Source organism: Micromys minutus (assembly GCF_963924665.1).
Source record: "Micromys minutus genome assembly, chromosome: X".
Lineage (NCBI taxonomy): Eukaryota > Metazoa > Chordata > Mammalia > Rodentia > Muridae > Micromys > Micromys minutus.
The window spans coordinates 50173124-50194859 of NC_137970.1; the positions used below are offsets into that span (position 1 = coordinate 50173124).

Genomic DNA, 21736 nt, shown 5'->3' on the forward strand with positions numbered 1-21736 from the left:
TACGCACGGAAAGTGCGCCCCTGCCCTGCCTGATCCAGAAACCAGGAACCCAGCATTGGAACCTCTGTTCCCACCTGGCGGCTTTGGGGCACAGAACAGGGCTCGGACCATCTGCCACCTGGATCAGCGAAGATCCAGGAACACAGACCAGGAACAAGGGAAAGGCAAGAATATATCACTGACAACAAGATGGCAAGAGGAAAGCAAAAGAGAATATCCCAAGGAAACCAAGAAAACCTGGCAACAGCAGTACCCAGCTCTCCCATAACAGCAAATATTGGAATGCCAAACACTCCAGAAAAAGAAGACTCAGACCTAAAATCATACCTCAAGACAATGATAGAGATCCTTAAACAAGAACAGGAGGAAAAGCAAAAAGAATCAGAAGCTTTTAAAGAGGAAACAAGAAAAACAATCAAAGAAGTCAAAGAACTAGAGGAAAACAGAACCAAAGAGATGAAGGAATGGAAGAAGGAATTTAAAACAGAAATTGACACAATAAAGAAAACACTAAAAGAGATAACCTTAGAGGTAGAACACCTAAAAAAGGAATCAGGAGTCACAGATGCAAGCATTTCCAATAGACTACAAGAGGTGGAAGAGAGAATCTCGGGGGCAGAAGGCAACATTGGAAACATAGACAAAACAGTAAGAGAAGATGCAAAAACCAAAAAGCACCTAACACAAAATGTCCAGGAGATCCAGGACACAATGAGAAGACCGAACCTAAGAATAATAGGAATAGAAGAGGGTGAAGAATAACAACTAAGAGACACAGTAAATATCTTCAACAAAATTGTAGAAGAAAACTTACCTAACCCTTAAGAATGAGATGACCACCAGCATAAAAGAAGCCTTCAGAACTCCAAATAGGTTGGACCAGAAAAGAAATTCCTCCCGACACATAATAGTCAAAACACAAGTGCCCAAAGCAAAGAAAGAATACTAAAAGCAGTAAGGAAAAAGGTCAGGGAACATGTAAAGGCAGACCAATCAGAATCACACCGGATATCTCAACAGACTATGAAAGCTAGAAAAGCCTGGACAGACATTATGCAGACCCTAAGAAAGCACAAGTGCCAGCCCAAGCTGCTATACCCAGCAAAACTATCAATCACCATAGATGGAGAGATGAAGATATTTCAAGACAAATCTAAATTTACACAATATCTGACCACAAACCCAGCACTACAATGAATTATAGGTAGAAAACCCAATACAATAAGCGGAACAACATCCTAGTAAAAAGAAGAAAACTTCTAAGCAAGAAAACCAAAAGAAGAAAGAGACACAGACACAACTCAACCTACAAAAGCAATAATAGCAGGAAACAGCAACCACTATTACTTGATATCTATTAACATAAATGGACTCAACTCCCCAATAAAGAGACATAGGTATATAGGATACATAAACAAAATCCAGCATTTTGCTGCATATAGGAAACTCATCTCAGAGACAAAGAAAGACACTATCTCAGAGTAAAAGGTTGGGAAAAAAACTTCCAAGCAAACACCCCCAAGAAGCAAGCAGGAGTGGCTATTCTAATATCAAATAAAGTAAATTTCCAACCAAAAGTTATCAAAAAAGATAAGGAAGGACACTTTTTACTCATTACAGGGGAAATCAGTCAGGAGGAACTCTCAATCCTTAACATATATGCTCCAAATACAAAAGAACCCACATTCATATAAAAAACGAAACTAAAGCTCAAAAAACATTTCACCCCACACAATAATAGTGGGAGACTTTAATACCCCACTCTCAACAATGGACAGATCATGGAAACAGAAACTGAACAAGGACACTTTAAAACTAGCAGAGACTATAAACCAACTGGAATTAATAGATATCTACAGAACATATCATCCTAAAGTAAAAGAATACACCTTCTTCTCAGCACGTCAAAACACCTTCTCGAAAATTGACCACATAATTGGACACAGAACGAGCCTCAATTAATATAAGAAGATTGAAATACTCCCATGCATCCTCTCAGATCACCATGGTTTAAGGCTAGTCTTTAACAACAACAAAGACAACAAAAAGCCCACTTACACATGGAAACTAAACAACGCTCTGTTAAATGATAGCAGGGTCAAAGAAGAAATAAAGAAATTAAGGATTTTCTAGAATTCAATGAAAAGGAAAACACAACATACCCAAACCTATGGGATGCAATGAAAGCAGTACTGAGAGGAAAACTCATAGCTCTGACCACTTCCAAAAAGAAACTGGAGAGAGCATACATCAGCAACTTGACAGCACAGCTGAAAGCTCTAGAACTAAAGGAAGCAGATACACCCAAGAAATGTAGATGGCAAGAAATAATCAAACTTAGGGCAGAAATAGACCAAATAGAAAAAAAAAGAACCATTGAAAGAATCAACAAAACCAAGAGCTGGTTCTTTGAGAAAATCAACAAGATTGATAAACCCTTAGCCAGACTAACTAGAGGGCAAAGAGAGAGTATCCAAATTAACAAAATCAGAAAGGAAAGTGGAAACATAACAACTGAAACACTGAAACTGAGGAAATTCAAGAAATCATCAGGTCCTACTACAAAAGCCTATACTCCACAAATTTGGAAAATTCGGAGGAAATGGATGACTTCCTAGACAGATACAAGATCCTAAAGTTACCTAAAGGACCAGGTAAACCATCTAAATAATCCCATAACACCTAAAGAAATAGAAGAAGTCATCAAAAGCTTCCCCACCATATAAAGCCTAGGTCCAGACAGGTTCAGTGCAGAATTTTATCAGACATTTATTGCAGACATAACACCAATACTCTCCAAACTATTCCAAAACATAGAATCAGATGGAATACTACCTAACTCATTTTTTGAGGCTACAATAACCCTTGTTCCTTAACAACACAAAGACCCTACAAGGAAAGAGAACTTCAGACCAATCTCACTTATGAACATTGATGCAAAAATACTCAACAAAATCCTTGCAAACTGAATCCAAGAACACATCAAAACCATCATTCACTGTGACCAAGTAGGTTTCATCCCTGGGATGCAGGGATGGTTTAACATAAGGAAATCCATCAATGTAATCCACCATATAAATAAACTCAAAAAACAAAATCACATGGTCATCTCACTAGATGCTGAGAAAGCATTTGATAAAATTCAACATCCCTTTATGTTAAAAGTCCTGGAAAGAACAGGAATCCAAGGTCCATACCTAAACATAATAAAAGCAATATACAGCAAACCAACAGCCAACATCTAACTTAACGGTGGGAAACTTGAAGCAATCCCACTAAAATCAGGTACTCGACAAGGCTGCCCACTCTCCCCCTACCTATTCAACATAGTACTGGAAGTCCTGGCTGGAGCAATTAGACAGCAAAAGGAGATCAAAGGGATACAAATCAGAAAGGAAGAAGTAAAAACATCACTCTTTGCAGATGACATGATAGTGTACTTAAGTGACCCCAAAAATTCCACCAGAGAACTCCTACAGCTGATAAACAAGAAGTTCAGCATAGTGGCTGGATATAAAATTAACTCAAAAAAATCAGTAGCCTTCCTATATTCAAAGGACAAACATGTGGAGAAAGAAATTAGGGAAAAGGTACCCTCCTTCACAATAGTCACAAAAACTATGATATACCTTTGTGTGACTCTAAGAAAATGGTTGCATCTAGAGAATGTCATCCTGAGTGAGATAACCCAGTCGAAAAAGAACAGACATAATATGCAGTCACTGATAGTGGGATCCTATCCCCAGAGGCTCGGACTGCCCCAGAAACAACTCACAGACTGTGTGAAGTTCAAGAAAAAAAGAAAAGAAAAGAAAACAAACAAACAACAAAAAAAAAAGCCATGCTCAATCCTTATACACCAAGAAAACATTACCTAATTCCAGGTTATACCCTGTTTTACATGTACCTTTTGCTCATTGTAACTAGTAAGGCCTTAATGCAGAGTATCAGACCTTAAAAAAAAGAAAAAAAAGCCAAACACTGACAAAAATGTATTTGTATACATTTATGCAAAAATGTTTAAAATTTTTTTCTTTTATCTTTGTTTTTTTAAAATAAAGTTTATAAAAAAAAAGAACTGGGGTAAAATGGACCAATAAGAGTAGGCCAGCCTTTTGAGTTCTTGGCCAGAAGTCCAAGATACACCCAGAATATTATAGACTACTGCAGTTGCCCTTGGTTGACTTCTATGAATGAAAGTAAGTCCCTATTATTGAAGATGTAATGTACTTTGGATACAGAACCAAGATGATCTGAGCTTAATCTGGCCTGAAAGCTTCTTTCCTGAGGACTGGCTTCCATGGTATCAAAAGGGGCCATACAAGTTACTTCGGTAGAGAGGTGACTAATATTCCTACCCAGCTATAACTCCAATGAACCACAACCAGACCAGCATAGTGCATCAAGTTTAAGGATTTTGTACAACAAAATATGTGCAAAAATGCCATAATAAAACCAATTACTTTGTATACTAACTTAGGAAACTAAATTTTTTTTCTCAATAGAAACAAATGAAAAAAAATTGTTTCTCCATGGTAACGCCAGATGGATATCAGTAAAATTGACAAATACCTATCTGAAATACACATCAAGTCAGTGAAAAGGAATGTTTCTTGGGTCCAGTCTTTTACAAAAGGAAAGCAATAGTCTCTAATTAAACTGTAAAGATCTAAATCAATGAAAACGTGACATATGCAAAAGCGTAGACTGAGAAAGGAAGCTCATTTGTATATATAAAATCAGGGACACTCTAGCTACCTATATTCAAAGTATCATGAAAAACCTCTTATTTCAATAATCTCTAACAGATAATCTCTAACCAAACCATCCATCCTCAATGTTGGCTCCAGTTTCATGTCTCTTGCTGTTATAAAATACCTGACAAAACCAACCCTGGGTAGAAAGGGATTTATTTCAGCTCACAATTTCAGGACATGGGCTATCATTATGGGGAAATTAAAGCAGTGACGTCAAACAGCTAGTCAAATCACATGCACAGTCAAGAGTAGAAGAAAATTATTCATACATGCTTACTTGCTTGAATTATGCATTCTTGCACACTTTAGTATCTCATGCCTATGGAATGAAGTCACTCATAGTGAGCTGGGTCTTACCACATCAATTAACTTAATTGAGACAATTCTACATAGGCATGCCTACAGGGCAAGAGAGTTTATTTTTACTGGCCAACAACTTCTGAGCATTTGCCCTACCCTGAACTGTGGTTAATATAACCAGTGAGACTTCATACCACCCCCTTTCAGCACTGGGACCCCATTTAGCTTGAACCTGTGTAGGCCCTGTGGATGCTGAGACATTGTCCCAAATGATTCTAGGTTGTGTCATGTCAATAATTAAAATGGACCACCATAATTCACATTGGGCACTTTACTGCTTTCCTCACCATTCTCCACATTCAGACCTTACACAAGCTTTACTCTGTTTTTCTGTTTCTTGTAAGCTTCTAATTCAGGAAATCAGACGACAACAACAACAGCAACAACAACAAACCCAATAAAGCACATACTAAAGATAACAGATATGACAAACATGCACAAATATCAAGGGAATTCAGTATGCAGAAAATGGCACCTTGTCTGTCCATTTTAGGAGACAGGTAAGTTAAAAGTATATAACCTGAAGACCTGTGTTTATTTCAACTTCTAAAAGCGGGAAGGAATCTATGATTTAAGCATATCACATACTCCCACTCACACAATAGATGTATTAACATTCATCTATTAACCATTAAGCATGCCATGCCTTATGTAGATGTTCAGTAAGGATTTATAAAATGAATACCAATACTAAAACAAAGACCTAGTAAGCAAAACTAACTCTATGTAAATGTGACCAAAACTGAAAAGAAAAGACTAACAAAATCAAAATTTCTTTTTGTTACATTTATGTTTTCTTTAAGGCAAAATGCAGCCTTTGCCAAAGTAATGCTAGTAATATTTATTTAGTTATTATTGTTTATATTTTATAATAGTTAACTTTTCTAATTAAACTCATGTTCATTATTTATGATCAATAAAGTTTTAACTAATAGTAAAATATTATAAAGTTTGGGTATGTAGGCCAATGGTAAACTACCTGGCATTCACAGGCCCTAAATTAGATTCTGAGCACTGAAGAAATAAAGGAGAAAAAAACCACAAGGGATGAGTCATTTACATATTCTCCATTCGTGAAAATTTAGGAACAAAAGTAAGCTTACAATTATGTATCCTTGATGCTTGTAATTTTTAACACTATAAGTCGTGTGTAAATACTGTTATTATCTGATCATTAGTCATCTGTGATCAAAATATAAAACATTTAAATTAACCTCTCAGTGCATTCCTAAAGAATAACAGCTGTGATATAAACCTATTATACATTTAATCAACTTTAACATATTAAAAATGTGACTTCCATAAAATCTGGTTTTCTTTCCAACTACTGAGAAACTAGAGGTGAAGAGTAGGGGGAAGTAAAAGCAACAGGGAGGGAGGCAGGGGAAAGGACAACAAATAGCAGGCAAACTTCTTTTGTAATTATAATTCTCAAATGAAAGCTGAACAAAAAAGACTTACAGTGTTGAATACTCAAAATGACTGATTAATACATAGAAAATGGTAGCACAGCATTAAGAATTTTGGAAAATTATCACTTAGTCACAAAACCATAATTCTAGAATAAGTGTTGGTAGCTGTAAAAACTTTAGAAGAACAATTATTACACGGGGTAAGGCCTGAGACACATAAGAACTCACAGACTATGTCAACATCCACAGGGCCTACACAGGTTCAAGCCAAATGGGGTCCCAGTGCTGAAAGGGGGTGGTATGAAGTCTCACTGGTTATATTAACCACAATTCAGGGTAGGGCACATGCTCAGAAGTTGTTGGCCAGCCAAAATAAACTCAATGGTATTTCTGTAGACTTTTTGTGTTATATTGTTTTGTTTGGGCATTTTTTTTGTCTTGTTGGTCTTTTGCTTGTATATTTCAGATTCCATTTTTTTGTGGGGTTGTGTGAGAGAGAGGGGGTGGAGAGGGAGACATAGACAAGGACAGAGAGGCAGAGAGATGAGGTACAGAGAGAGTGTGTGTTTTGTTAAGAGAAAAGAAAGGGCATGAAGATGAATGGGCAAGGAGAATCTGAGGTAGAGGGAAAGCAGGATCATAACATGAAAAAAATTCAAATAAAATAACAAAGGTACAGCTAAATTTATGGAAGAATATCATATACAAGCTAAATATAAAGCAAAGCATCCCCTCTAATTTCTATGCTCAACATTGTTCAGTGCTCATATAAACATGTACAATATGATGAATAAGGAGATAATTACAGGTAAGCTAATTAGTCATATAGCAATCTCTTCACAGTTACCTTCTTGTACGTAGTCATAGTACCTCAAATCTACCCTTAGAAAAAATTTTATATACAATATAGAATTACTGTGGCTAGGAATGTGCCTCAGCGATTAAAAGCACTGCTTATTCTTCTAGAGGACCTGAGGTTCAGTTCTCAAACTCCACATGGCAGCTCACGTGTATCTGTAACTCAAACTCCAGGAGACCCAATGCCTCTTTTTGGCCTTTGCAAAAATATGATACACAAATTATATATATATATAAATTTAAAAGAGTTTTAGTGAAAAAAAAGCAAACCCAAAACTCATTATGGAATTATTATCAGCAGTAATGATGCTATATTAGCCTTACTTGTTTCATATTACAGTATTTTTGTACTTTTTGGCCAGTATTTGTCCATTTCCCTTGATTCCCTATGTCCCTCCAATAACTGCTTCTTTACAATGTGTATCTACATACTGACATTTTTTGCATTCAATACAGGAGTAAAATTGTGTGATAATTTTCTGGGTCTGTTTTGATTTTACACAATATCCTCTAGATTAAGTACATTGTTGCAAATGGCCAAGTTTCCTATTTGTTTAAAGCTAAATAATACTTTATTACATGTGTGCACAAATGAGTACACATATTGTCTTAGTTAGGGTTTTACTGCTGTGAACAGACAACATGACCAAGGCAAGTCTTATAAGGACATTTAATTGGGCCTAGCTTACAGGTTCAGGGTTTCAGTCCATTATCATCAAGGTGAGAACATCATTATCACCAAGGTGAACATCCAGGCAGGCATGGTGCAGGAGGAGCTGAGAGTTCTACATCTTCATCCAAAGGAAGCCAGGAACAGACTAAGCATCCTCAGAAAGCTAGGAGGAATGTCTCCAAGCCCATCCCCAGAGTGGCACACTTCCTCCAACAAGGCCACACCTTTTAATAGTGCCACTCCCTGGGCCAAGCACATGCAAACCATCACACATATATACACACCAATTTCTGTTTCTATGTATTCATCCACTAATACTCCATATATTGAGTACTATGAGCAATGCTTCAATGAACACAGGAGTGCCAGAATCTCTGTGACATGCCAAATTCATCTCCTTATTGTATACAACCATAAACAAGACTGCTGGACCATGACAGTTTCAATTTTGATAAAATCAAAACATACATAACAGCTGTAACAATTTATAATCCTATAAACAGTATACAATGGTTCTGTGATCTTCACAACCTCAATTATTTATTATCTGGTATTTTCTTGAAAATAGTCACCCTAATGAGTATGATTTCATTGTCGCTTTTATTTGAATTTCCCTGGTGATTAGTGATTTTGAGCACTTTTTCATATAGCTGTTGGCCATTATATTATTTCTTTTTAAACAATGTCTATTTAGATCCTATGCTCATTTTAAGTTTAAAATAGTTTTGCTACTCTGTTGATTGAGATCTCCTTATAAAATTATAATATTTACTATTTATTAGATACATAATTTGTAAATAATTTCTCCCAATTCATAGGTTTCTTAATCAAACTGTTGGTTGTTTTGACTGAATAAATGCTTTTTGTCTAATGGTATCCTATTTATTTTAATTTTGGTTGTCTACGTTTATGAGGTCACATGCAAAAAGTCGTTGCCAAGGCTAAGTCAAGGATATTTTCTCTTGCTTTAATAGTTCAGTTAAACCCACAGGCCACTCTGGTCATAGAAACAGGTAGACTAAGTCCAGATCTTCACCTCTGCCTCCCCTCTTCAAAATCCAGTCCCCAGTTTTATGCTCAGTTCTGTAGCAGAAAACCTGCTGCAGCCTCCCCAACTCCCATCTCCAATACCCTAATGCCCCTCCCAACATTTGTTGCTTTACACAGTCCCAAAACATTAGCAGCACTCCCAGGAAACCCATAGGCCACTCCAAACAAAATGCCCCAGTCTCATCCCCAGCTTTGTAACACAACAGCAGTGGTACCTTCCCAGCCTCAACTTCATCTCTAGAGGATCTCATAGATCTTCCCCTCTTAACCTTCCTCCCACAATTTGTTGCTTAGTCCCACCCTACAACTTTAGCAGGCTCTCCCTATGAAGCAGGCTACAGTGGGCAAGGAAGCAGGTTGGCTAATTGCAGATCTTCACCTCTTCTTCTGTCCTACAAAACAAATCTACTAATCTTATTCCCAACTCTGCAGCAGAACAACAAACCTCTCTTCCTGTCTTGTACGCATCTTCAGTGGATCACAAAGATCTTTCCCTTCAAACTCCTTTTCCCATTCATTGCTTTGTCCCAGCCCCCAACTCCAGCAGGCACTCCCTGAGAACAAAGGGAAGCAAGTTGGCTAACTTGAGATCTTCCTCTCCTCCTCCACCCCTCTAAGTACAATCCCACAGTCTCATCCCCAGTTCTTTGGCAGACCTTCTACAGTGGCCTCTCCTCACTCTCTACCCCATTCCCAGGGGACTGAGAAGATCCTGGTGGAACACCCTGCTTTCCTCCCTCTATATGAAGCCCCTCCACTGCCCCCAGCCCATGCCCAGCCCTAAGTCTCAGGTGGCAATAACCAGGAACACATTTTCCCTGGAACACTCAGTGCCCACAGCTATCAGGACCCCAGATTTTCCTACAGGAAAGATACAGCAAAATTAAAAGGGATGCACAAATATGGGAGAAAGCTCTGAACACCCCAGAAACAACCCACAGACTGTGTGAAGATCAATAAAAAAAGAAAAAAAAGAATATATTTTAATTAAAATAGAACTGTATCACATCCCCCTTTCCTTCCTACAGCCCCTCCCAGTTTCTCTCCTATCTCCTCATATTAATAACCTCTTTTCCTTAATTAATTACAACCTTATAAAATACTTAATTACAACCTTATAAAAATGTATTTGTATACTTTTATGCAAAAATGCTTAAAAATCTGTACATTTATCTTTGTTTTTTAAAATAAAGTTAAAAAACAAAGGCAACTCAGTGTCCTGCCGGCCCCTATTGTGTAAGTCAAACGAATAATTCCCCTTTTATTTTATTTATTCCACTGTTTCTGTTTTCTAGAAAATCCTAATATTATCTTCCTCATATGTATGAGGAAATAATAAAAAAATAAAAAACAGTGACCTGGCTGAGGTTGTAGCTAAGTGGTGTATGTGCTGGCTTGCCTAGCATATGCAAGGCTCTTGGTTTGTCTAACAGAATCACAAGAATATAAAACGACAAGAAAAAAAACTAACTAAATAGTACAAAAGTCAGAACCAACTTATTTTAAAGTAGTAAACTAAGGAGCAAACACAAATTACAGTACCATGTAAATTTACTGAGAGCCTAGTTAACAATCAATTATTTTACCAGGCTGAGACCCCAAGAATTTTAGAAAGTTCACATCAATCTCACACTACTCATAAGGTTTCCAGCCATATTATTTATAAATAGAATGGAGTCACTATTACACATTTTTATACATTATTATACATTTTCATATGCAGCAGAATCCTGAGATAATATGAAAAAAATCAAAGAATGTGGAATTGTGCCTATTTTGGGTACTTAACAGTTTCATATTTGGACAATGGGATAGCCTTACTCTTTGTACTTACTTTGAAGAGAATCCTCAAACAGCATTTCTAACTCTCATTTCCATAGCTGTTATGGAAGATCTACCACTTTGTTTAGTTATATTTTCCTATAAATGCTCACATATGTGTCTTGCTTTCTATGCATGTGTCAGACTGCTACTGATGACTAAATTACCTGGAAATTTACCCTAAATTCATAGAAGATAGCATTTTTCTTTTATGTGGGTCATTCTACCAGGCTTCATACAGGTCATATCCCAAAGACCTCAATCCTCCTTATAAGCTTTCCAGCAAATGCTGATACTTGGCATCCCTTTGGTATGAAATGCAAGATATTATTTGTTTATAACAGGGGCAGTCTAGATTATCAATATAAACACAAATCTAAATTTAGGGATTACAAATGGTACCTAATAATGAGTTCCTAATCAACACTAAAATAAGAAGGGACATTATAGAAGGTATTTGGTTTCCTCAATTTTAAATTGTTTTTAGCTTATATGTACAGAGTGTTTACAGCACATTGAAAGCTCCTTTCTACTGAAGAAATAGGTAAAAACAAGCCTTTGATGTAATTCCTAATACCAATCTGCTATTTCCCTCAAAATGGTACCTTCTGTCTCCTTCTAATCCATTTTTGTTTCTTCTTTTTTCATGTTTATTGATTTTTCCTGTCTTGTTTTTAATTGATAGTTTAGTGTTGCTAATGGCACTCAAGCTTGAGAAAGGTGCTAACCCTTATTCCATTATCTCCTCATAGATAATTGTACAAGGACATGGAACAAAATGGACTGTTTTTTTTTCCTTATAAAAGTACTATCACCCAAACCAACTGAATCAGCTCCTCCAATAAAAGAAAACGAGGAACTTTTCCAAAATGTATCACAAAATCACCCTCAAAACAAACATACAGAAAAAATGTCTTAATTTTGCTCCCTCTCATTTTTTTTCTGTATATCTATTTAAGCCCTGAAAATCTGTCACTTTTTCTTCTAAAAATATCGGCTCTTCTTTTCAACTGCACTTCAAAAATTCTCAAAGGTGACCATAATTCATACAACAGTTAGAACACTTGTTTTCATGTAATGCCAGGAAGAAATCTGACAGCTCTCCTAGAAGCATTTTAAGAGCTGAAATTTTAAAACTGCCTTGAAAAGAAGTACCTAGAGCCTCTAAGTCACTTTAGAATGCTTTAACTGTAAACAAACCTTGGACCAGAGAGATGGCTCAGCAGGTAAAAGCACTTGCCACACAAGCCTAATGACCTGAGTTTGAGCTCCTAAACCCATGCAAAAAGTCAGGTGCCACAGCTCACATCTGTAATTTCAGCACTCCTACGATGAGATGGGAAATTTGCCCAGAGGCTCGCAGGCTAGCTTAAAGCATGCTGTGCAGTGAAAGAAATAAGACCCAGTCTTATTCTCATTGAGATGGAAGGTGACAACAAATTCCCAAAAGCTATACTCTGAATATGCTACATGCATATTCTCATTCTCTCTCTCTCTCTGTCTCTCTCTGTCTCTCTCTGTCTCTCTCTGTCTCTCTCTGTCTCTCTCTCTCTCTCTCTCTCTCTCTCTCTCTCTCTCACACACACACACACACAAATAAAGAGTAAAAATAACAGTATTGTAAATTGTCCAAACAATTTTGTTAATGCAGCTTGGTTTCACAGTATAAGAAAACCAAAGGGTTTTTTGCCTTAGGACATTGGACAGAACAATGCTTTCAAAACACATGTTCTGAATGTTTTTTGCCTAAAAGAAAAAGATGCAAAAAATAAATGCCCCAGTAACACAAGTATTATGATGAGATAGTACCTTGACTACCTTACTACCATCATCCACCCTAAAAATCCTATTAGTTCATTTCAGAACAATATAGCAAATCTGTTGAACAGTGTAGTATTTTATTACATTTCATAGTCTCATTTTAATCTCAGCTTGCTAAAGTATGCTTGCACTATATAGACTGTTTATTAGGAATAGCTATTCTATAACCACTTTTATAGAAATAACTATGGCCACTATTCCTTAAGTACATGCTACTTGGCAAGCACAAAGCACAATATTACATTATATCATTTCCTTCTTATTATACCCCCTATAATGCACGGTCCTATTGCTGCTGCTGTTGATAATATTCCCATTTCCAGGCAAGAAAAACCAGCCTCGAAGACTGCTTGCTTAAGGCTATACTGTCAATAAGCAGCAGGCTGAATATATCCATCCTTAACCCTATCACTACTAGCAATATCAGCAATTCACTTGAACAAGTGAATTTAAAACTTAGTAGTTATCATCTTGCAACATCTAGGTTGATTTTTCCTGTTAACAATGCACCTCTCATGAAAATTAAGCTTATAAAAATTGTCAGACATGAATCAACTTTAACTGAACTCCGAAGTCTAATGAAAAACTAAAAACAATGAGGGAACATTATTTTGGTCTGGCAGGTCCTGAAGCACAGATTCACAGGCTTACCGAACTAAACTGAACCTGGATTGGCCTTCTATGATCATTTGTTGAAATTATATAAAACCATGTGCCTGAGGCAAGAAGGAGACACTAAAAATCCCAGAAAGAAAGAGGCTAGGAGAAGATAAGGGCTTTGAACAGATATGAGATACTGAGGTAACAATAAATACATGGACTCAATACTCCATATTAGTATCTTTTAATAAGAGGTCAGAAAAAGAAAACGCTGAAATGCAAAGAAATATTTACAAAAAAATGCCAAAATTAAAGATGAGAGAACTCATACTTAGAAGAGGCCATAAAATGCTTAGAGAGAAATTTATCTCCTAAACACAGCCACAATAAAATTTAAAAATATCAAAGGTGGGGGGCAAGCTGGAGAGCTGTCTCAGTGGTTTAGAGTGCTCATTCCTTTTCCAGAGGACCTATATGCAGGCTAAGCATCCATATAAATTAAAGTATTTTTAAAGCCAAGTAAAAATAATATATTCTAAAAGGCTCTACAAAAAGCAAGTAACACATTAAGTTAAAAAAAAATCAGAAGAATGCCAAGACTTTCCTTTGCTATACTGGATGAAAAAAAAAAAAAAAAAAAAAAAGATAATGCAAGGAGGTTTCCAAAGTACTGAAGAAAATCATAAAGCAAAACAAAAAAAAAATTGTTCTTTTGAAACCCTCTTGCTTCAGCACCCATGTATTGAGAACATGTGCCACCACACAATTAAACTAGATTTTTAATAAAAATTTACATAGATATATTCAAGTTTTTTTAAAAAATATAAGTCAAGTTGTACACTGAGTATATCTGCATTTTCTTTTTTTCTCTCTTACAACTTTATTTTTTTAAAAAGGGATACATATACAGATTTTAAAGGCATTTTGGCATAACACTATATGAATATTTTTTGTCAGTATTTAATTCTTTTAGAGGTTTGATAGCGTGCATTGAAATCCCACTGGTTACCATAAGCATAAAGTACATGTAGGACAGAACATAACATGGAAACAGATTTCTTGGTGAGTATAGATTAAACATAATGGTCTTTGAATACTAAAATTTGCCACAAGGCATTTTCTAATTCATACGTTAACAGTGTTAAAAATCATAATACAGGATCTTGAGATAGCAGGATAAGTATTAGACTCAACTATATAACAAGTTGAAAATCAGTCTTGACTATAAGAAACACTATCTCAAATGATATATCAAACAAACACATGCCAAATAAACAAAAAGAATGGCAGGGATGTAACAGAAAGACCTGCTTATAAAACAGATGAAAAGTTAAAGTGTAAGGCCTGGAGAGATGGCTCAGTAGTTAAGAACATTCACTGCTCTTCCAGAGAGCCCAGAGTTTAATTCCCAGCACCCATATGGTGGTTCCCAAGCAAATGTATCTAAAGGATTTAATGTCCTCTGCTGGCCTCACAAAGCACCTTACACATAAAATAAAATTCAAGTAAATAAAAAATAATAAACTTTAAAAAAGTAAAAGTAAATTCTTTCAAAATAAGATGACAAGAAATTAAGAAAATAATACAAGATATAACATAAACAAAATTGTATAAACTCAGAATAAGATTAGAGAACTGGAAAAATTAGAACATAATATTTTAGAAGCTCAAATCTGGAGAAAAGAAGAAGAAATGAATACACAATGAATAATACTGCAAGGAAGGGCAGTTGACAAAGTTCAGTGACTTGTCACATTTGTCTAGCATAGAGTCCGTCAATACTACAAAAGAAATCAAAAATCAAAAGGGCAAGTGCAAAAAGAAAATGTTAAAAAGCAGAAAAAATGACAAAAAAAAGGATTCCAGATAAAATGATACAATTGAGCATAGGCAAAGAGAACCTAGAACAATATCCATGAAGAAAATGAAAGTACACTTCCCAATTCCAAAAGGTACCACAAAACTACAGTGATAGACTAGAACTGAGATTTCAGAAATAAATACGTAAACATGTTAGTTAGTTGATTTTTGTATGGATGCAGAAAAGGTTTTTTCATGAAGAATTCCCAGTATAACCGTATCCACATACAAAACTCTCAAAATAACCAGCATATCTAACTGAAACAATATGAAATATAAAATTTCTAGAAGATAGCACATTGAGGATCTGATCATGACCTTGGGTTACATAAAAGTTTATTGCACAAGATATCAAAAACATTAGCAATAAAAAGAAACATTTCGATAAACTAAACATGGTCAAAAGTAAAACCTTGTGCTTCAAATTATAAGACAATTCACAGGAGACTAAGCATGCAAATTATATTGTAACATGAAAAAGGACAACAAAACATTAAAAAAAACATTTAATAGATGTTTCTCAAAAAAAGGTCTAGAAGAGCCTAAGATGCTCAAAAACCATTAGCTATTAGGAGACTATAAGTTGAAAGCACAATAAAACAGCACTCCATGTCTACCAATATAGCTGAAATACAAACAGACAAACACTAACATGGACTGGAGAGACTGGATCGGAAAACCCTTTTACAGGTAGGACTCTTTATCTCTACTGCCTCTGAAAAGTACCAAATTTTCTACAAACAATTTTATTCTTATTGGAGAGCTTTACAACTTCAACTTATATATATTTTTATTCCTTATTATGATGTAAATTTTCACCTTTTACAGGTAGTGCTCTGGGGCTTAACATATAATTAGCATATTCAAATTACCAGAATCACTACTCTAGTGTTTCAGAAGATAGTACTAAATAAGAATTACTTTCAGATAAGCAGTGTTACACTCAGAAAGCTAAATTACTAATGGGCTGGTAGTACATACAGTATAGAAAACCAGTGTTAATGGTTTGAATGCAAGACGCCCATAGGTTTATATGCTTAAACACTTAGTCCCCAGGTGATAGGCACTGTTTTGAGAGGTAGTGAAACCTTTGGGGCACAAATAGGCCACTATGGAGGAAGCATTGTAGACTATAGTGGGCCACTGTTTACTGCCCAAGCTTTCTGGTCTATGCCACGTAAAAACCAACCACTGCAAGCTGCACTGCCCCAGACAAGAGCTAGTTCTACCACCAGGCTTTCGTTGACGTGGAAGACTGAATATGCTCAATCATAAACAAAGTAATCCTCTCTTCCTACAAATTGCTTGTGTTGTTGCATATTTTGTCACAATCAAAAGGAAAGTAACTAGAACAACAAAAGGATGATTCAGGCAGTAGCACGATAGCACTAGACTTCCATACACTACTAAGAATGACACATAAAACTTAGGAACCATTTCTTTCTAGAGCTTTCCATTGAGTATTTTCAGAATGAAACTGAGCAAAGATCACTGAAACTACAGAAATAGAAATGTAGATGAGGCTGAGAAATATCTGAGGAAGTGCTCGACACCCTTAGCCATCAGGGAAATGCAAATCAAAACAACCCTGAGATTCCACCTCACACCAGTCAGATTGGCCAAGATCCAAAACTCAGATAACAGCAGATGCTGGCGAGGCTGCTGAGAAAGAGAAACACTTCTCCACTGTTGGTGGGGTTGCAAACTAATACAACCACTCTGGAAATCACTCTGGTGATACCTCAGAAAATTGGACATAATACTACCTGAAGACCCAGCTATTCCACTTCTGGGCATATACCCCAGAGACACCTTAGTACACAACAAAGATATATGCACCACAATGTTCATAGCAGCTCTATTCATAATAGCCAGAAGCTGGAAAGAACCCAGATGTCCTTCAGAAGATGAATGGATACAAAAAATTGTGGTACATTTACACAATAGAATACTACTCAGCCACCAGAAACAATGACTTGACCAAATTCTCAAGAAAATGGCTGCATCTAGAGAATATCATTCTGAGTGAGATAACCCAGTCACAAAAGAACAGACATAATATGCAGTCACTGATAGTGGGATGCTAACCCCAGAGGCTTGCACTGCCCCAGAAACAACTCACAGACTATATGAAGTCCAAGAAATAAAGAAAACAAAACAAAACAAAAAAATCTTTACACAACAAGAAAACTTTGACTATTTCCATGTTACATTTTGTTTTACATGTACTTTATGCTCATTGTAACTATTAAGTTTTCAATACATACTATCAAACCTTTAAAAAAATCAAGTACTGACTAAAAAATATATTCATATAGTTTTATGTAAAACTTACTTTAAAATCTGAAAAAACAGTACTGACAAAAATGTATTGTATAATTTTATGCAAAAATGCTTAAAATCTGTACATTTATCTTTGTTTTGTAAAATAAAGTTGTTTAAAACAATGACATTAAACTTCTGAAAAAAAAAGAAATGTAGATGAGGTACATAGGTTCGATGTCTGAGGAAAAAGTGTATTCTGCAGCTACACGTATTTGTATTCGTACATACAGATACATATACACATACACAAAGTCTAAGTGAGTGATTGAGTTAGTCAAATATATGTTTAGTTCCTTTTCTTTTACTTTTGTCTACTTTAGAATTTTTCTTTGTAAGTCTTGACAAAGGTTTTCATATGTAGTTTTCCAAACAAAGTATTTATAATGATAGTAATTAAAGATAATTTGTTTAACATTTTCTAGCTATTATCAAAAATTTGATATATAAAACACATCTCTCTGCGGCCCTTCTTCAGCTTCCTTTTCCTTTTCTTTTCCTTTGTGTTTTCCCTTCTTTTCAACCTAAGAAAGGGTCTCCTTATATAGCCCAGGCTGTTGTTGAACTCACTTCACAACACTGCCTCAACCTCCCAAGTCACTACATCTAGCTTCTATGAATCTTTTTCAAGACTTCAAGGTAATTCTGATTTAGCTATTACAACATCTAAACTCAAGCCCACATTTGTGAACCACAACTATACACAACCGAAAATTCATCTTCTTAAAACCCTTTAAAACTTTTGTCCTAGCCAGGCATGTGTTCATGCCTACAATCCAGTATTTAGGAAGCTGAGGTAGAATGTTAAATCCAAGGCCAGCCTGGCTTGCAGAGACATTCCAGGCCACTTTGGGATAGATATATACTGAAACCCTGTCCAAAAAATACTCTTTATACAAGGGAAAAAAGTCATCCTTCTACGTTAATTCCTCAAGTGACTCACTATTAACTGCAACACCTGGGGTTACTAGTCAGGTTCTGTGCCAACCTAAACACCAATTAATCTTTTATTTTCCAAGATTTTGATTTTTTTTATAGTACTGAGGTTAGGAACTAGGTCTTTATTCATGCATTATCACTCACCCCATTTACTTGGTTTTTAAATTATTTTTATTTTGTGTGTACAGTTGTTTGCCTGGATGTATGTAGGTACTTGTGGAGACTAGAAAAGGGTGTTGGATCCCCTGGAAGTGGAATTACAGGTGATGGTGAACTGTCATGTGGGTGCTAGGGCTTGAAACTGGGTACTCTGCAAGAGCAGGTATCGTCTTTAACAGTTGTGCCATCCCTCTAGCCTCTAACCTTTTAAACCATATGTCTCCTAGCTCCATTTCATAAAGTCAACACTTAATTCAAAATGACACATAATAGACACTCCTGATCAATAGGTTCCTTGCTCACAATTCATCGAACCCAGGATCAAACTGCATTTATACTAACATAAAAGGCCTTTTCTAGTTATTCCCTAAAAAGTATAGTATAACAATGACTTACAACACATTTATATGTATCAAGTACAATTGTGTAAAGTATACAGAAAGATAATTGCTGATGCACCTACGATGGTAGTTTACATAAGGAATTTAAATATCAGAAAATCTTAGCGCTCGCCTACCAGGGCTCCCCTAAATGATGGTCACAATCCTCTACAGATGCTAAGAAATGATTATACTCACTTATCCTTCAAGTGTGCTTTGAACTTTTATAGTTATCAGGTCTCTTGCCTAAATGTTTTCTCCCTTGCTATTTAGGTGAATCCATCCATCCCTCCAGGCAGGATATGGAAAGGACAGAAAAGGGAGTCTAGAATCAATAGTATCACTAAACAGCAGAAATCAAGGACAAAAGCCAGGCATTGCTGCCATACATCTGGAACCCACCCCAGTGCATTCAGGAGGCTGAGAAAGATGGCGAATTCCATGCCAACTTGGGCTGCAGAATGAGACTTTCAAAGAACAGGAGTAAAGAAACCAAGGCCAATTCCTTTCTCTTATTATTTTCCCTTCCTCTATACTAAATCCTTGTACTCATTAAAACCTTACTCTAGAACTTTTTAAGAGTTAGGAAAGGAAGTAGAAGCTCTACCATGAGCTAATCTCATAAAAGTTAACAACACTTAACCTCCATATGCTCAGTATACACTGTGGAGCACTGGACAAACAAGCTAAAGTCACCTTCTGCATGTATGTATCTTATAATTCTGTCAAGTCTCAGGGGTAGAAAGCAGCTCAGATTCTAGCAGCTCCTTCCCTGAGAAACTGGAAGGATACAGCAAAAGGAAAATGACAACTGGGATCTTAAACTGCATGTTTACTTTGACATACTTCAGTATCACAAAAACACATCAGGTTCGTTACAGAACATTTGGAAAACAGAACAGAAAATGATAATCATGCCCCCATCATCCTACCTCCTAAAGACAGACAATTCTTTTATATTTGGGTAGGATTTCTTTTACCCATCTTTCCTTCCTTCCTTCCTTCCTTTCCTTCCTATCTTCTGCCTTCCTTCCTATCATCCTTTTTTCTTTCCTTTTGAGACATGGTCTCTCTCCATCACTGTCCTGGAACTCACTACATAGATCAGGCCATTCTCAAATTTACAACAAACCATCTGCCTTTGCCTTCCAAGTGCTGCGATGAAAGGCATGTACCAACATAACCAGTTTAATCTTATTTCTCACTCGTACAATTTTTCATAGTTAAAGGACTGGAGAATGCTAATTACCCTATTCTAACCGTAACACATTGCATATGTACTAAATTATCAGGTCACCTCATGAATACGTATAAATATGTGTCAATTAAAAATTAAATCTGGGCTCTTTCTTCCCTTCCACCGCCATGCCATCCAGACTGAGGAAGACCTGGAAACTCCCAGGCCACATGAGCCATGGCCACCGTCGAATTGGTAAGCACTGCAAGCACCCAGGAAGCCACAGCAATGCTGGAGGCATGCATCACCACAGGATCAACTTTGACAAATATCACCCAGGTTACTTCGGGAAAGTGGGTATGAGGCATTACCACCTGAAGAGGAACCAGAGCTTCTGCCCAACTGTCAACCTGGATAAATTATGGACGTTGGTCAGCGAGCAGACATGGGCCAATGCAGCAAAAGCAAGACTGGAGCTGCTCCCGTCATTGATGTTGTTCGATCAGGTTACTACAAAGTTCTTGGGAAGGGAAAGCTCCCTAAGCAAACTGTCATCATGAAGGTCAAATTCTTCAGCAGAAGAGCTGAAGAGAAGATAAAGGGTGTTGGAGGTGCTTGTGTTCTGGTGGCTTAAAGCTACTTCAGAGGTTAATTAAATGCTAATATTTTTTAATTAAATTTGGGAGCTGGAGAGATGGCTCAGTGATTAAGAGCACTGGCTGCTCTTCCAGAAGACCTAGGTTCAATTCCCTGTACCCACATGGCAGCTCATCACTGTCTGTAACTACCCCTTCACACAGACACACATGCAGTTAAAACACCAATGCATATAAAGTAAAAAAAAATAATTTGATCCAAACACAGTATAATTCTAATACTGGGAATTTAGAAGATTTTAAGTTCAAGACTAGCTTCAGATTTTAATTTTAAATATTAAAATTATTTGGTCTATTGAATTTTATATCCTGGTTTGCTTGTCTCTTTATATTCATTTGCATTTGACACAGAGAAAAGAACATACTTGTTGGCTGCATATTAGAGTCAGTAAGTAAAATGTTTGCCACACAACTATGAGTAAGTATCCAGTGTCCAAGTAAAAACATGTAAGGGTCCATATCTGCAGCTCCAGCATAGGGTGGGAGAAAAGCTGATCCTTGGAGCTTGTTGGACAGCCAAGTCTATTGAAGTGAGTATGCTCCAGATTCAATGAGAGACATTTTAAAAATTAAGATGAAGATAGTTCATATATCAACACAGCCTACTAAGCTCCCATGTCCCTCATCAGCCCTGAAGCCATTTTTACACTCCCAATCACTGGCTGCCCCTGGCCTACCTCCTGCACTGTCCCAATTTGCAGAAGGCTAGAACCTCACTTCAGATATACAACCAAAAAAATCTGCATGCCCAGCTCATGTCACAAAAATACAAATAATATGAAAAGCCAGGATGAATTGTTCCCCTCAAACCCACTAGCCCTAATGAACCCCAGATATTTTTTAATTCACAAATTTTATCAAAGAATTTGGGATTAAAGCAGACATAAGTGG

General features: G+C 36.5%; 1 protein-coding gene and 1 pseudogene across 2 annotated transcripts in view; one reads left to right on the plus strand and one right to left on the minus strand.

Moving 5' to 3' along the window:
- The window catches only part of ABCB7 (ATP binding cassette subfamily B member 7), a gene marked incomplete at its 5' end in the record, with an annotated part of 130758 nt that overhangs the window by 79117 nt on the left and 29905 nt on the right, over nt 1–21736 (minus strand). The window lies entirely within an intron of this gene.
- Nucleotides 20378–20823, plus strand: LOC308415306 (large ribosomal subunit protein uL15-like; annotated as a pseudogene). The gene has a single exon. The product of its transcript is annotated as a large ribosomal subunit protein uL15-like (transcript).